General features: G+C 33.6%; 1 long non-coding RNA gene across 1 annotated transcript; it reads right to left on the reverse strand.

Annotated features, from left to right (window-relative positions):
* Positions 1-320: 320 nt before the first annotated feature.
* Positions 321-4,139, reverse strand: LOC120139341. Its single transcript, XR_005517626.1, has 4 exons — positions 3,932-4,139; positions 3,200-3,269; positions 672-903; positions 321-429 (listed from the first exon to the last, which is right to left on the reverse strand). It is a non-coding gene; the product is annotated as an uncharacterized LOC120139341 (long non-coding RNA).
* Between the last annotated feature and the right edge of the window lie 14,160 nt (positions 4,140-18,299).

Genomic DNA, 18,299 nt, shown 5'->3' on the forward strand with positions numbered 1-18,299 from the left:
TTTTATTTGGGTTTGACTCGAGCAAAAATAATGGAGAAACATACATGCAAAGACTTAAAGCGATAAAGGTACAAGCTTTTACCTTTTCTACTTATTTTCCTCTTTGAGAATCACGTTTTTTGCTCCGATTTGTAGTAATTTATGTTGTTTATTTCGTATCGTGTGTTACAAATTGAGAGTATTACATGTTTTATAGTGAAAAAAATTAACTAACAATAGGAATCATAATGCAACTAGACTCCTTGCTCGGTTGTTGCACGTTTGTTGGTGTGGTTGTTGCTTTAAAAGATATGGTAGTAGAAGAGTCCTCTTAGGAGAGGAACTCTTGCTAGCTCTATCTTTTAAGAAAATTAGTGTCTACAGATATGCTCCATTATTAATAATCATTTAGTGAACTGCTTCGTCAATTTCATCAGTTGTTATGCCTGGCTGCCAATAGAACATAAAAAACTTTCAGTAAAACCACCAATATCCTATAATATTCATGCACAAAGGCAGCCCTCAGACTGCCTATTTATGTAAACTAACAATGGAAACAAACAATAGATTACAAGACAGCTTCAAACCAAGAATGTAGCCTAAAATGTATAGGATTCTACAATGAAAAGAAAACATAAAAAAAAATAAAAAACTGAATGATATAGATTAGGAGGACATGTATTCTGTATCACCTTCACTAAGGTCCCAGCATAATTGAGAACCTGAGCTGCAAGCCTTCCAGAAGCTCTCATGTGTTCTATGCCCTTTAGATCATGCACTTCTGCACCTCTAGCAATCCCAGGCGCCATCCGAGATTTAACATAAGGTGGCCTTTTTTTATGATCTGGAACAGGTTGACGAGGAGATAACTTCCCAGGTCTCAGACGTTTGCGCTTGCTGTTTGGAACGTCATCCAAGTTGCTCCTGATTAAGACCATTAAACTGTCAAAAATATGATTTCTGCATTTTTATGTTCCTGTTTATGCACGTTTCTTAACAGCTATTAAGTACGCATTCTTTTGCATTTACTATTAACAAACCATAAAGATTACCAAGGAATTATGAATCGCATTGCGATTCTTGGAAGATCGTGTTGCGATCTTCTTTTCAACGTTGCGCTTTTCTAAATCGCGTTGCGATTTTGATATCGCGTTGCGATTTTGTTGGTCATTTTGGCAAATCAAAAAAAGTTGGTTAAAATCGTATATTATAAGGCATTTTTGGTCACTGAGGCGATTTTCTCTAAATAAAATACATAAAATAAAGAAGATAATAACAATACAAAAATAAAAATATAAGATAAGATAAGATAAAAAATAAAAGATAAAATGAAATATAAAATAATAAATATATAACATATAATTATAGCAATAAATATATAAATATAATGATATATGAAAAAGAATTAAAAGTATATATATAACGATAGAATATAGAAAATAAAAATATAAAAAATAGCCAATTGAAATAATTAATATATATATATATATATATATAATAAAATAATAAAAATATGCAGGTAACAATTGAAGATAATTATATATATATATATATATATAATAAAATAATAAAAATATGCAAAGGACTATTATAAAAGAAAAGCTAAAATTGGAGCAAAATTTGAAAGACAATTAACATTGATATTGCGCATTAGGGGGCAAAATGAATATTTTAACTTTAAGATTTTCTTCTCTATTTTTCGAAATTCCAAATAATTTTCTAAGATCGGGCCTCGAGATTACTAAAACTACAAGATAGATCTTTAAAAAAACCTTCCCGTTCATCGGCCAAAAATTATTTTATTTGGGTTTGACTCGAGCAAAAATAATGGAGAAACATACATGCAAAGACTTAAAGCGATAAAGGTACAAGCTTTTACCTTTTCTACTTATTTTCCTCTTTGAGAATCACGTTTTTTGCTCCGATTTGCTAGTAATTTATGTTGTTTATTTCGTATATCGTGTGTTACAAATTGAGAGTATTACATGTATTTATAGTGAAAAAAAATTAACTAACAATAGAATCATAATGCAACTAGACTCCTTGCTCGGTTGTTGCACGTTTGTTGGTGTGGTTGTTGCTTTAAAAGATATGGTAGTAGAAGAGTCCTCTTAGGAGAGGAACTCTTGCTAGCTCTATCTTTTAAGAAAATTAGTGTCTACAGATATGCTCCATTATTAATAATCATTTAGTGAACTGCTTCGTCAATTTCATCAGTTGTTATGCCTGCTGCCAATAGAACATAAAAAACTTTCAGTAAAACCACCAATATCCTATAATATTCATGCACAAAGGCAGCCCTCAGACTGCCTATTTATGTAAACTAACAATGGAAACAAACAATAGATTACAAGACAGCTTCAAACCAAGAATGTAGCCTAAAATGTATAGGATTCTACAATGAAAAGAAAACATAAAAAAATAAAAAACTGAATGATATAGATTAGGAGGACATGTATTCTGTATCACCTTCACTAAGGTCCCAGCATAATTGAGAACCTGAGCTGCAAGCCTTCCAGAAGCTCTCATGTGTTCTATGCCCTTTAGATCATGCACTTCTGCACCTCTAGCAATCCCAGGCGCCATCCGAGATTTAACATAAGGTGGCCTTTTTTTATGATCTGGAACAGGTTGACGAGGAGATAACTTCCCAGGTCTCAGACGTTTGCGCTTGCTGTTTGGAACGTCATCCAAATTGCTCCTGATTAAGACCATTAAACTGTCAAAAATATGATTTCTGCATTTTTATGTTCCTGTTTATGCACGTTTCTTAACAGCTATTAAGTACGCATTCTTTTGCATTTACTATTAACAAACCATAAAGATTACCAAGGAAGCATTCTTTTACATTATCACGTGTTGGTATATGAATTATGAGAATATCTTCCAGGAAATCACCTTTTAATAGAAAAAATATGAGAATATCTTTCCCAAATATCACCACCTATAAATAAAATCTGAGAATTTCTTTTCCCAATAAAACCTTTTAATACATGAAGTGTGAGAATAAATTATCAAAAGGAAAATATATTCTCAATTTCCTCTGCTTAAGATTTGTAAGCAACAGAAACATACAACAAAACTATATATAACGCATTATATTATCATGTCAAACGATATTCGTTAAAATGTAAAATCCAAAGGGAAAAAACGAGGTGCTGTTTCTTGAAACTGTGAAACAAATAGCAAACATGAGCAATCTGAAAGTTCTCTAGCATACCTTCAATTAAATAAGAGATTGGTTAAGCCAGAAAGTGATATGGATAATTGCATAGACACATGCTTCCGACCTGATAACACAAATAAAAGGAGGTGAAAAAAAAAGGTTAATGGTGAACCATCTTCACTCTTTAGCTCAATCTCCTTATGACAACATAGTTCATATCTCATAATATAAAGTTTTGACCTAAAATGCAAAATCTAGATCATATGTCCATACTTAAACAATATTTAAGAAGAGTATAATTAGCTATATTCCAGCAAAAGCATGCTCTTTGGCAGAGTGGTATAGCTTTGCAACATTCAAAGTCAGAGCTCCCACAGAATTGTGAAATATGAAAGACAATACTGCAAGTCTGCAACTATACTAAATAGTTAAAAATTTCTTAATTTTACAGATCCAATTTGGACCCAAAACTATCTTCCACTGTTAGATTGAATAATAATTGCAAAACAAATTGAGCAGTGCTACTAAATAAATATTCAGACCAGTTTAGCATCCAACCAACATGCTCATGAAATTTCTATAATACAAATCTCTGTTTACTTGCACAAATATATACATAAAATCAGATTCCAAACTCAAAGCAGTCAACGTCTCATCTAAACACCATCAATTTCCATCTGGGTTTTTACTATATCATCTTATTCTCGACGAAAATAAGAAAATCAAATAATAGCCAGCGATGGAAAGTTTGAAACAGCAGAACTTAAATGTAAATAAGAAAAGAACCTGGGTTGAAATGAAACAGCTGAGAAAGAGGTTGAGTTTATTGAACTAAACGATCACCAACAAAAGAAGACAAGAATCTTGGTTGCAAAGAAGAAGCCCCCACCATGTTTTCTCTTTTCTCCCACCATTCTCCCCCTCTGTTATCTGTTGAAGTTAAAACTCGCTTCATTTGGATAAAAGCTAAGATAACCCACTTTTCCATCCCTCTCATTTTCTTGGGAAATTTATCTGCGTAGCCCAATTTTACAAAACCCATATATGTTTCTTGAATGGAGCTAAACAAGGCTTTCTGATTAGATTTTGATTCGACAGGCCTTCGAGTTGATGGACACTCGAGTGAAGTTCTTTGTTGTTGTAAAAAAGAATAACATGGGCTGGATTCTTAAGTTTGGTTCTGGGGTTCAATTCAAAGGATTATAGCATTAATATTGAATGAGACGAAAATATGGGATTAAGATTTAACTTAATACATTAACCGTTATTATATTATGAAAATTATATATGAATAGCTATAAATGATTCTTAAATTTTAACTTGATAAAAATGAATGAAAAAAAGTAATAAATAATAATATGATTCAAAATATTATGATTTTAAAAAAGATAAAACACAAGAAAAGGAAAGGGCATAATTCGAAGCATAAACTTCAGTTTTACATGGATGATTACTAGGGATGATAATATGTTAGATTAATTGTGCTTTTGGTCTATAATTTTTATCTAACATTATAATAATAAAATTTTATCTAATATAAACCCAATTCAAAAATTTAATTGGAATCTTGACTTTTAATTTGTCGTACAATTTGTGATAAAATTTAAAAAAAAAGGTTTAATAGAATACTAATTTCTTCAATTTTATAATATAATATTTAAATAAATTTTAATGTAGTGATATATTATAATATCTTATGTGTTAATTTTTTATATATTTTTTTATCAAAGTTTAATTAATAATATATTAGTATGTAAAGAATATATATATTTTATAACCACCAACACGAATTGATTCAAGTGTAAAGCAACTTGATATCACTTTAAGATCTCGGGTTTGAGTCCTTGTGTAGTCAGAAAATTCCTGTTGAGATATTTACTCACCAAAATCAGATGTATGACACGGGTCAATTCAGATTATTCAATATAAAGTTTTAGAAGCAACCAAAAAAAAAATTTAATTATTCCATTTAAGACAAAAAATTCTTCTTAAACTCAATTCTGATTTAACCTATTTTTTTAAAAAAATTATCTAATCTAATTCAACACGATTAGAAAAACCGGGTTGAAACCAATTGAATCTGATTTTCCTTTTCATCCCAATGGATGATAAGTTGAGTTGCAAAGAGACAAATAAAGAAAAGGGCAAATGACGTAATAAATTACTTTCAATCATTTTGAATGTTTTTGTTAATATTGTGATTTGGAGGAGGTATAGTGGAAAGGGTGGGGCGCGTGAAATTGGGCGAATGGTGGAAGGCACGTGGAGCTGCCGTTCAGTGGTGGCCTCTGTAGACGACAAGTTTTGGGAATCCAATGCGCCAGTTTCATCACTGACGGTGGATTTTGTTGGCCATCCCCTCCTCTTATGTACCCCTACTGTTTATTTACTCTTATTTAGGCGTTTTTACTCCAAAATCACCAAACAATTAATAATTATGTATCCATCATTTTTTCTTCAAATATTATTGATCTAGCATCCTTTCTAGTAGAGTGATAATAAAGCGCGTTTCAGGATACGCATCTTGTAGACGTGGACGGAAGGCGCGGATCATGAAGCGTGCCTTCCTAGAGTTCTGTCTGAACTGGCATCACTATGGAAAAATAAGGATTGTAATCCGCGCCTTAACGGAGAATTTGACATGTGGCAGAAACTACGGATCATCTATTAATTTACCACCTACCCCTTTAATTTCGTCCAATCGCCCACCCCCGACCCCCCACCCCCTCCCCCTATAAATACACTCTCATACAACACTCAAAGCACGCCAATTTTTTTCTCTTCCTTATCAATTCTTGTAGCAAGCTTTAAGTAAGTTTTGTTATCATTTTTAAAAGCTATAAATTTTTTATTATATTATAATCATTTAAAAGTTTATTATTTAATTATTATTTAATTTACTAATTTTCTTAATACTTTTTGCAGTTATAAAATAGACGGTGGGTTATTGTGTTTAGATGGAAATCATATCTCGAGTCATTTTGCCGATACGGTAACAATTTTAAATTATGTTATTTTAATTATTGTGAATTTTTTTGTATTTATTTAATTATGAGAATGGTCATATATTAGATCCATTTATTCTTAATGCTAAGTTAGAGATACTGAGTCGTGTCTGGCCGTATTTAGATGAGGTTGGATTCGGTTACATGGCGAAATATGAAGGGCACTGTAACCTTGAATCCAATCTTATTTTCGCACTGATTGAGAGGTGGAGACCATGGAAACACACATTCCATCTTCCGTGTGGGAAGTGTAATATTACGCTGGAGGATGTTTCCATACATTTGGGGCTTTCGATAGATGGGGATGTTATGAATCATGAGCTTACAGTATTTCACAACATTAATGTACTATGAGTAAGTCTAAAAAAGCCGATAGAATTGGTATCGATTGTGAAGAACTCAATCATTGTGGTATGCATGGTAAGTTTCAAAGTTGACTATTGTCCCAGGATTCAGTCTAGGTACTACCCTAAACCAACTTGGTAGTTCATTATAAGATAAATCTCACTCGCCGTGAAGTTTTTAATGGCACTTGGTTTACCTTCCATGCTTTCCTCTAGGAGACGGTGTATCAATATTGAGATTGTATAGCTAAAATCAGCACCGCAATAGCTATATGGGAGCTTGCTTTGACCATGGGCATGATGGCTTGGCAGATAATGTCAGAGTCCAAGTTGGGATAGTCTTGGTTTATCCCTCTAGCACAACATGTATGAGGACCGTTATATATTGTTAGTTCTCGTATGTTATTTTTCTTCTTCTTCTTCGATGCATGAACCATCCAGTTGCATTTGTTATCACATTGGACACAGTGGCAGACATACTTTTCGGTGGTGGATCGGTCGACTCTGGAGTGAACAAAATTACGAATGTTGTAATTCTTAATTGCAATATTCGCTTCTTCTTTAGATGAAAACTCTATTTTGATATATAACTCATTATCATTGACTGATGAATTAAATCTGTAGTCACCAACATTAGGCATGTCCGTAAATTCTAGCCCGTATATTGCATCATAGTCAGCTTCATACATGTGTACCGGAGATTCAGTGTGTACCGTATTCATGGGAACTTCATCTACATCATCATCATCGGAGTCTATGTTGAACTGCGGTGATTCTAGCTCAACGAATAGTCTAGTCTCAGCACCATCTGCATCTGGCTCGCGAAGAGGTTCTTCTGGTGGAGATGAGAGTTCCTCTGTGACGCTGATATTTAGGTCAAACAAGATGGTATTTGAATATGTTCCCCTTGAACTTGAAGGCATCGTGTCATAAGGGTTTTGAACTGAGTAGTGTATCGTAGGCATCTCCACATTGAGGTCGAAACAACTCGTAGTTGAATGCCTCCCTTGGAACTTGAAGGTATCATGTCAAATGGGTACTTAACAGATTGCTTTGTCAAAGGGCATCTCCATATTAAGGTCAAAGAAGTTGGTAGATGAATGTCTTCCCCTTGAACTGGAAGCGATGTTGTCATACGAATTGTTCGTGGAGCCACCTCGGTAGAGATCGTAACAAGTTGCTGATGAATGTCTCCCTATTGAACTTGATGGGATGATACCAAGATGTGGATTTCCCATTAACGAGTTAAAATCATTACACATTACTTGAGTTGGGATGTCAACTTGATCAGCTTGTTGAGTCATCCGATAGCGGGAGCATAATGACATACCACGAATCGCATATACATCAACAAATATGGCATACATTTGTGTAACAGTATCTGAATTTTGATTCTGAGTATCAACCATCATAACAACATTATCATCGTTGGAGAGTTCGAACGTTGTACAAGTTAACGAAAATAGTGCAGTTGGGAATCTGTACTAAAGTAATGATAGTCTTTTAGTTCTTCTAACATGAACTTTCCTTGAAAGTTTAATGATCAGCTCCTCAAGAGTGGTGTTCTCTTGAAGGATAAGGTGACATAATAATTTGATGGGAAGATAACACCGGTTTCATCTTCCCGAATTCTCCATCATAGTAAACAATATCTTAAATACGCCTCATTTTGAGAGTTTGAATAATTGAAAGTCTTATATATGCAAAAACGAATGATTGTTTCTAATATACGATCATTCTCTTAATTAAATAAATAGTATGCGAATTAAAATATAAACTAATACTAAAAAAGTTTAAAAATATTAACAATAATTTAAATAACCTAATTTAATATTGTTATCGTATCGAAAAATGTCTCGAGATATGATCTCGTCTTCTATTTTACAATCACAAAAAGTAATAAAAAATCATTAGTACAATAAAATTTGGAAAATAAATTAAATATGAAATAAATATAATATAATAAAAAATAATTTTACCTTTTAAAAACTGTAACAAAATCTATTTGATTGAAGGAATTTATAAAATGAAGAATGTGAATATAATTTTGATATGGTTTGATATTTGGATTTGGGATATTTATAAGGGAGGGGGATGGGTCATCCGAGATTTAAGGTAGTTGTGGTAATAATAGAACGAACAATTGAGGGGAAGAATCAAAGGCGAGCTTCATGATCCACGCCTCACTAACGTCCCCCGCTAATCCATGCTTTTCCATCTTGGCACCAACTCGAACATAACCCTAGGAAGACGTGTTTCACAATTCGTGTCTTCCGTCTACATCTGCAAGGCGTATATCCTGAAATGTACTTTATTATCACTCAGAATGTGTGTTAAATCGATAATATTTGCTGAAAAAATATCTGACATGTAATTATTAATTATTTAGATTTTTTCTGGATAAAAACGCATTTTTTAACATAATTTCCAAGTAATACGGTAATAACAGCATATGATTTTCGAAATTTTGTCCATCAAAATAGATCATATTGACAAGACTATGATTGCTGCCTTGTCCTTCCCTTTGAATTTCAATTCTTTGCTTTCTGGATTATGATAGAATATCATTAATTATATATAATATTTTATTTCATTTTCATTTTCATTTTCATTTTCAATTTGGATGTTAATTACACGTTGGTACGGAGATGTTGAGAGAGAGATCATTTGAGGTTGGAGAGACCGCGGAAGACGAAAGTTTTGGGGAAAGCTCGGTATGGTATCGACTATGATTTTAAATGAGTCGAGAAAGATAGTAAGTTATTCCAACTTAGTCGAAATTCGATCAACTCGCGAGCTCTTCGAAAAAGATAATATAAGAAAATATTATATTTTTTAATTTTTAAATTAAATTATTAACATTTAAAAATACAATATAATATTTACATCTACTTAAGGTTCGAGTCGAGTTTTAATTTTTTATTTCGAAGTGGAGTTTGAAAATTTTAAGTATGCGAGCTTTTGAGTCGAGTCGACTTCAATTTTTTATTCTGAATTCAAGTCGAGCTTAACAATTTTAAGCTCGTAGATTTTCGAATCAAACTTAATTTTAAAATTTTCGAGTTGAGCTCAACAATACTTAAACCCAACTCTACTTTGTTTACGCCCCCTAGTATCAACAAATACACACTAATATATGCGAGTCTTTCAGTCTTTAGATGGATGAGCACACAATTAGAAGAATTGTTTGTTGAATAAAGTAATTGATTTGATAAAATTCTCTATATTACAAAGGAATGATAATATTAATGTGTTTATACGTGTATAAGATATATGAAATACAATAAGAGAGATACGTAAATGTTCGTTAACGGGATACATTGGAAGGGAATCTATATATCCCCTAAAAGATAAAATAAAATGAGGTAAGCAGAGGGGAATAAGTCCACCCATGACCAGCAAATTTAAACCATTTCTCCCGCAAAAAGAAGACAACCCAAGCGACCTGACTTAATGTTGTTTTCTAGAGAAATGAATGGAAAAGAAACAGCAGCGTTCACAGTTACGACCTCACTGTACATTATTTGAACAGAAGGACATTACTAGTAGCAAACACCAATCATCAACAATGCTCGTCTTTTCATATATTCATATGCTATTCATGGTAATAATAAAATTGACAAAGGTTGTAGTAAGCGAGAAATTATTATATGGTTCTGGCTTACCACATCATTCGTGGTCTCAACCAATAACATTTATCCTCAGTATTTTTTGAAAGGTAAATCTTCACCTCTTTCCTACATGTATATAAAATGTGGGTGGTTATTTGGAAGTTATTTTAAAACTTGTGACTGTCATTTACTGTGACCATGGATGAGTCAGCCGAGTCCATGCAATGATTTCTCGTAGTAAGGATAATCTAATGATAACTATAATAATAATGCCAAAGTAATAACAAAATTGTAGTAGTAACGTAATAAAACATACCGAAAATAAATTAAAAGGTAAAATTAGAATAAAACCCGTAATCGAATAGAATTGAATAAAAAGAAGAAGAATTTTGTTGAGATCTGTATGAACGTTAGTCTCCCAAGATACAAAAACATACGTTCACGACAACAAATACAATCGTAGTGAACAATCGAACATAATATTTGTCTTTATCTATCAACGAAAATGAAATTGGAATAAAATTAAAATTTGAAATGAAAATGACTTGAAAGAAAATGAATTAAAGGAATTCAAAATTGTGTGAAAATATGTCACAACTTAACCTTTATATAGGGAGATGAATTGGACTAAAAGGTAAAGACCTTTCAATGAAACGACTTAACTTGATCAAATGGTTTAACATTTTTCATGAAAAGACTTAACTTTTTTTATGAAGGGTGTAACATTTTTTTATGATAAGACTTGACATTTTCATGAACAATATTGTTCAATAGACATGACTAAATAACATCAATTCATTCGTACTTTTCCAACAAACCCCTACATGAATGAAGTGAATGGTTTAAGATATTGCCTCGATGTGATGATAGATTCTACATTTGATATTTACATAAGATATGTAGGTGTCCTCTTTGAACCTTTCATTGTGAAAATATGTTTACCTTACTGGCTGTCTAACAGACATAATGTTCATGAATTGTCCTGTCCTTTCTGCAAGCGATGACATATTTCATACAAATATCTCACTGATAAGAATTTGGTTCTCATGATTATATCCATATAGACGTGGACATATCATAGTACTGTAAGAGCTTAGAAAATTATGTTATAATATTCTCTTTGAAGCGACTTCACTTCACTCTCACAGAGGTGACTTATGTTGTTTGATTCACCGAAATACTTAATGGTCATTAAAATCATTACTTAACTTCATCTACATTTTAGTCACTATTTTTATTATAATAATCGAGAGGGATAGGACTATCATTTGGAAAAATCCAATAGTGTTTTTGTGAGGGATCTTCTCTCGTTTTCCCTCCCTACAGGGTTTCTTCCTTTTTAGTATGTTTTCTTTTGTCCTTTTTTTCTCATGTTTTTCACCCACGTGAGGTCGTTGGAAAATCCTGTCCATCTGACATCTACCATCGGCATTTTTTCTCTCGGTGTTTGCCAGGGTCATTTTGCAAAATGACAGAGGGACTAGGGGGAGTAGTGGTCCCGATCCAAGGTGGCGAAGAGCCTTGTCTTGCTGACGTGGTGAGAGCTCCCCACGTGAAGATCCACGGGTGGCCTTTGGGACATGTACGAGTGGCGTGATGGTAGAGTAGAGATCGACTGATGTGGCCACTGACGTGAGGGTTCTGGTGATTGTCTTGGATTCCACGTAGGACAAAGATGGTTCCAGAAGCTCTAACGGTGGTAGCTGCTCCCTTGATCTCCTTGGCGGCTGCAACATTAACCCTAGGGTTTAGGCTAACCCTAACTAAACTTTGGGGAAACGAGCTTCATAAAATACGAGCCACTTGTATATGCCGATTGAAAAACATATAGGCCTAGTAATTTGAACTTGCATATGTTATAAGAATATTAGTATTTCCTTAATATATATATATATATATATACAACTATAATCAGAAGTTACTATTAATATTATACACTATTTATATATTCACATTCGACTAAATAATAAAATTAAAATAAGTTCAAATGATAAAATTAAAATAAGTTCAAAATAAAACAAAGTAAAATAAAAACGAATCTAAGTTTGGACGAAAATAGGTGTCTACATCTACGTAAAGTATCATAATTAACATATTCGAGTTTGTCGTTCCATAAATTAAATGAATCAAGCATATAAACAAAAGAAGAAATATCATTCTTATTCATAGTTTTAGCTTTTACAGATATATCATTAAGTTTCCACATATCATTTAATACATATCATCTTCTCACAAATTTCCCCTTTTGACAAAACTAACTTCTAGATTCAAATACCATCCTAAAGCCATGTACACTTTGGAGGGTCCTAAAGACAATGTTCTTTCTTATGTTATGCACGTACAACACATTTTTGGAGCTTAAATTCTTTGCCATAAGTCATCTTCAAAATCATAGTGTTTTTCCCTTTAATCTTGGAAGTTGCAGTGTTGCTAATGAGCTATTACGAACAACCGAATGTGCCAAGAGGGGATGAATTGGCCTTTGAAAGAATTGTGGTGGATGCAATAGAAAATTAAAAACTTTGCACGATGATTTAGAGTGGTTCGACTTCTAAACTAAGTCTACATCCACTACCTTAGCTATCCAAACTAAGGATTTCTCAAATCCACTAGATTTGCAAACCTTTAAGGACAATGTGTAACCTTACAAAGACACACAAGGTTTATACCCCAAAACCTTGCTTACATACTCTCCCAAAGAGAAATTACAAACTTAGCAAACAAAAGAAAACCTCAAAAAGGCAAATGAGTTTGTAACTAATTAAGCACACACCCAAATTACACTTGAGAAAGAATAAACAAGAAGCTCACAAGTGTATTTACAAGAATTTGACAATTTAGTACTATAAACTCTTTTGATGTTGAAATGATCTTACAATTTGCTTTCTTATTGTTTTCCATTTGAATCTTGGTCCCTTTTATGTCTTCTAACCTCAATCTAGCTGTTTAGATCCGTTGGGGATTGAATGGAGTCGTTGGATTCATTAATTTTGAGCATTTAATGCTCACCTGCACATTTGGTATCAATACCGACAAGTTGATATCGAGATCGGTCCTTCCAATGGTCAAAGTTATAGCCGTTGAGCCTTCAGTATCGATACTGCTTGAATTAGTAATGATACCCATTGTCGGTCTCGAGTCTAGGACCTTGGTATCGAGACCAAAAAGCATTCTTCCATTTTGGTATCGAGACTGAATTTTCACACCCCATTTTTTAAAAAATAAAATTTATAAATTAATTAAATTAATTTAGGGACCAAATTGCAAGTTTTTAGAACTTGCAACCCAATTTAGAATCTGTAGGAAGTTTAGGACTTAACCCTGAATTTACCCATTTTTGGTCAGTAGAGGAAAAAATAAAAAAAAAATGATTAGGTGTCTAGGGGGTTTCAAACCCTTGTTCCTAGGATGGCCACCCATTCCTTAGCCATTTAGACTAGGGCACTATTTAAGATTTTTATTATTAAATATATTATTTAATTTTTTTAGCCCGGGTTATATACCCAAAACCCTAAAAATCCACAAATCAAACCCCCCCAAAAATACGTAGTGTCGTCGCAGCCCCTCACCGTCAAATCACCTCTATTCGGCCTTTGTTGCCATCACCAACCCTACCAACATGATCGGCGGCCTCCCGCGACCAAAACCCCTATCCCCTTGTCAAGTAATGCCATCGTTCATCGTGAATTAACGTTCGAACGACGATGAGGAAACCCTTGCGTCGCTGCCACTGTCTTCCTCGATTCTGGTCAAACCCAAAGATGGTTTGCCTCACCGCCCCTAACATTGTGTTCCCCGACCATTTCCGACCAAAACCCAACCAGGTCATCATACACCATTGTCGTTTCGTCCGTCTGTTATGGGTAATCTTTTTGTTGCCGTTATTCAATTATTTCGTTGTGTTTTGGTGTATTATTTTAGTTGTTATGCTTATGTTTGAATGTGGTGATGCTCTCGAGTAATAGACTATTTAAAATCACCTTGTCACCATCGTTATGTGCCACCACACACCGGAAGCACGTGTGGGGCTTGTTCGTGGTCTAGTGAACATTCCAGAATCGATTCGAGTTAACTAGAATCGGTTTGAGTCAACTTAGATCGAACCGAGTCAACCCAAACCGGTCTGACCCATTGAATTTGACTCTGACTGTGGACCTTCCTGTTTAAGGTTGACTTTCCCGTTGATCGTTTACATGTCTGTTGACTTTTACTTTGAACATTGACCGTTGACTTTAACCAAAAAATCATATTTTATGTTATTTGACGTCGTGAGTCTGAATCCTAAGTTCGTTTTTCCAAATTCGAACCCGAAAGCCTCCAAATTAACCTATAAAATCGAATATACATATGCAATTTAAGCAATTTAATTAATTTAAGGTCAATAACTGATTAATTTATGACGTCGTTAATTAGGTACTCATGGATATCCTTATCGTTCGTCTGCTCGACCCAGTACCTCCAAATCATTTTTTTCACGCGATCCCGTTATTACTCGTATAGTTCTATAACCCTGTTATATACTCAGTTTAATGTACTAGTCCGATAATAATTCTATTCTGATATGACCTAGGTTCATGTACCACCGAAAAGCGTAGTGAAGCTGGTGCTTGATAGATCCACCGGATCGATTCTTTTTGTGAGGTGTGTTTCTTGTGTGTCATATAACTGTTTTAAATATTTTTTTGAAATACCATGTGCACATGATTATTTTCTCTGGTTTGAAATCAATTGTTTGCTCTGATTTGACTACTGTATGATTTATCTAATTTAAGTATGATTCCTTACTGTATTTTAAATCATGCTTGCTTGACACATGTTCTCTAGTTACTGTTTTTACTGATAAATAAATATATGTTTGAACACTGATTTCTTGCTACCACTAGTTACTGTTTGAAAAATGTTTTTCTTTGGGGTACTCTATGATTTGGTATGAAGTCTCTATAGGTTCAGCTCTGATCAAGTTGGTAATTCCTCATATAGGTTTAGCACCGATCAAGCTAGTAATTCCTTATGAACCTAAGACAAACCTTGGGTGGTGATAAGTGCTTAATTTAGTTAATATTTTACTTTTAAATTATTCTTTAATCATTGGTTTTTGTGGCTTATTTGTTAATTTTAATTCATTTTCTGTACAGAACGTAAGATTATGGAAATTGCACAAAAAGGACACAATTCTGCAGATTTTTTATTTTCGGAATCAAAACTGGCTGGAATTCAGATTTGGATTAAACTAAAATTTATGATAATATTTTAAACATTATATTTTATCTTTGTATTTTAGTTTAAATAGGATTTTAGTATTTTAATTAAGTTTTAGGATATTATTTTTATATTTTATCTTTATCTTTGTATTTTAGTTTAAATAGGTTTTAGTATTTTAATTAGGATTTAGAATATTATATTATTTTTTTAGGTATTTTAGTTTAAATAGTTTTAAGTGTTTTAATTAGGATTTAAGATGTTTTAGCTTGTTTTTAGGATTTTGAAGGCTATAAATACCCTCTAAGGGTGAGCCTAGAAACATATCTCTCTCATTTGAGAATAAAATCTTCTTTTTCTCTCTAGCTTTCTCTATATTTTTCGCATACTTTTCTATTATGCTAAGTATGACTTTGGTTATGCTTAACTAATTTTCTTTCAAGCCGAAGACTAAAGCGAAGGCTCAATTCCAAACGTGAGAATTGTAAGGTACTTAAATCACTTCGTATTTTCTCTCTGTTTTCTGAAGCTTACTTTTCAAATCAAAATTATTTCGACATTGGTCCGGATATTGTTATGGTTAATGTTTGAAGAAGGATTTGCTTATTGAAGCATATTCAACTTCCCGAGAACACACTTAGCAAAATTGTTTGCTAAGTGGAAACTGAGATCGGAATCAGTTGTTGTTGAAACGACACAATCCGAGTTGGCAGTGAAGAATTGTTCGTGTAAGCTTACGTGAATCTTGAAGTAAAAATTTGTTTCGATGATCCGAGGAATTTGAGGCGAAGCTGAAGTCTGAGACTGCTTTCACAATAAGTTTCTCTTTATCTTAATCTCTTTAATTTGTTTATTTAATTATTATTATTTATTTAATTAATTTTTTTTATTTTAACCACAACTTTTAAAAAAAGCCCCCTTTTATATTTATTACTATTAATATTTATTATTATATTATTATTTTTTTTATTTTATTTTAATATATCTTTTCAACTTCATCTGGAATTCTATCTTTTTCTAAAATCAAGAAAGAGTTTTATTAAATCAGAAACACCACAATCCTTATAGATCGACCATGCTTCTCTATACTATATTTTCATTTTTATTTATTAAGAAGCCAGGAATTATTTTGATAGCAAAACGACGGTTATCAAATTGGCATCGTTGCCGGGGACTAACGACAAGTACTGATTTATTTTTCTAGTTTTTGATTTATGACCAGAAGTAACCCAGGTGAATTAGTAGATCTAGATCCAGAGATCGAAGCACGAGCACGAAGAATCCACGCACAAACTTTGAGAAAAGAGAAAAAGACAAGAAGAACAAGAGCAAAGTTCAGAAGCAGAATCAATTCCAGAGACAAACTCTGAAGCAGACGCATACAACATCCCGATGGAAGAAGAAGAACAAACGATCCGAGAGCTAGCCACAACTCCTGTCACTCAGACGCCATTATGCATTAATTTTCCTAGTGGCAGGACTCCGTTTCAATTAAAGACAGGACTCATTCATCTTCTTCCCACTTTCCACGGCTTTCCCACTGAATATCTGTACAAACACTTGTTGGAATTCCACATGGTTTGCACTAGTATGAAACCACAGGGAGTTACCGAGGATTAAATTAAATTGAGAGCTTTCTCTTTCTCTTTATTTGACTTGGCTAAAGTTTGGTTATTTTATTTACCTCCAAATTAGTTAATTCATGGGCTGACATGAATCGATTTTTTCTTGACAGGTTCTTTCAGCGGCTAAAGCAAGCGAGTTGTGAAGGAGCATTCTTTTCATTCAACAAAAGAGCGAAGAAAGTCTTTATGACTATTGGGAGAGATTTAAAAAGCTTTGCGCACGTTGTCCGCAACACAAATTAAGTGAGAAAACGTTACTTCAATACTTTTATGAAGGTCTTTTACCAATGGAGATGAAAATGGTGGATGCCGCCAGTGAAGGAGCATTAGATAACATGACCCCAACAACAGCAAGGGAATTGATTTCAGCCATGGCAGCCAACTCTCAACAGTTTTCGAGTGAACCCAGCCGACAGGTTCACGAGATAAGTACATTTTCCCTTGAAAATAAGTTAGATAAATTAACTGAAGTAGTTAATTCACTTGTTGCAGGAAAATCTGGAGCAACAACATCATGTGGGATATGCACAAAGCTAGACCATCCGACGGATTGCTGCCCGCTGATACAAGAAAGAGGCAATGTAGAAATCAATGCATTAGGGAACTTTCCAGGTCCTCCACAAAGACAATACAACCCATACATCAATACTTATAATCCAGGATGGCGAGACCACCTAAACTTCAGCTATAAGACAAATCAGAGACCAACTTATCAATAAAGGCCTCCTCCTCAACAACAAACGCAAAACTCATAATTGGAGGAACTCATAGGAAAGTTAGCAATTTCACAAGGAAAGTTCATTGCATCCCAAGAAAAATTCCAAAACCGAACCGAAACACATCTTCAAGAGTTAGATAATCAAGTAAGTCGACTAGCTCAAACTATGGAAAAATTGAAATCACAAGGAAAACTACCTTCTCAAATGGAGTTAAATACGAGAGAGAATGTTAGTGCCATCACACTCAGTAGTGGAAAAGTTATATCACCCGAAGTTCCAGCAAAAAAAAACGCACATCAGGAAGAACAAGAGGAAACGCCACCTCCAGAAATACAAGGTACGTATGACTCACATCCTTCTCTTTCTTCTCATGAAATCATGCCACCACCCTTCCCATCAAGGTTGATGAAGCGTGATAAAAGAGCTGAAGAAAGGGAGATCTTAGAGGTTTTCCAAAAAGTTCAAGTCAACATACCTCTTCTTGAAGTAATTCGACAAGTACAAAGGTATGCTCCATTTTTAAAAGAACTTTGCATTACAAAGAGGAAATTAATGGGACACGAAAAGGTAAATTTAGGAGAACATGTTTATGCAATTTTTCAACGAAAACTCCCACCAAAGATGAAGGATCAAGGTATGTTCGTTATACCT

Source organism: Hibiscus syriacus, unplaced genomic scaffold (genome assembly GCF_006381635.1).
Source record: "Hibiscus syriacus cultivar Baekdansim isolate YM2019G1 unplaced genomic scaffold, ASM638163v2 tig00110744_pilon, whole genome shotgun sequence".
In the NCBI taxonomy this organism is placed as follows: Eukaryota; Viridiplantae; Streptophyta; class Magnoliopsida; order Malvales; family Malvaceae; genus Hibiscus; species Hibiscus syriacus.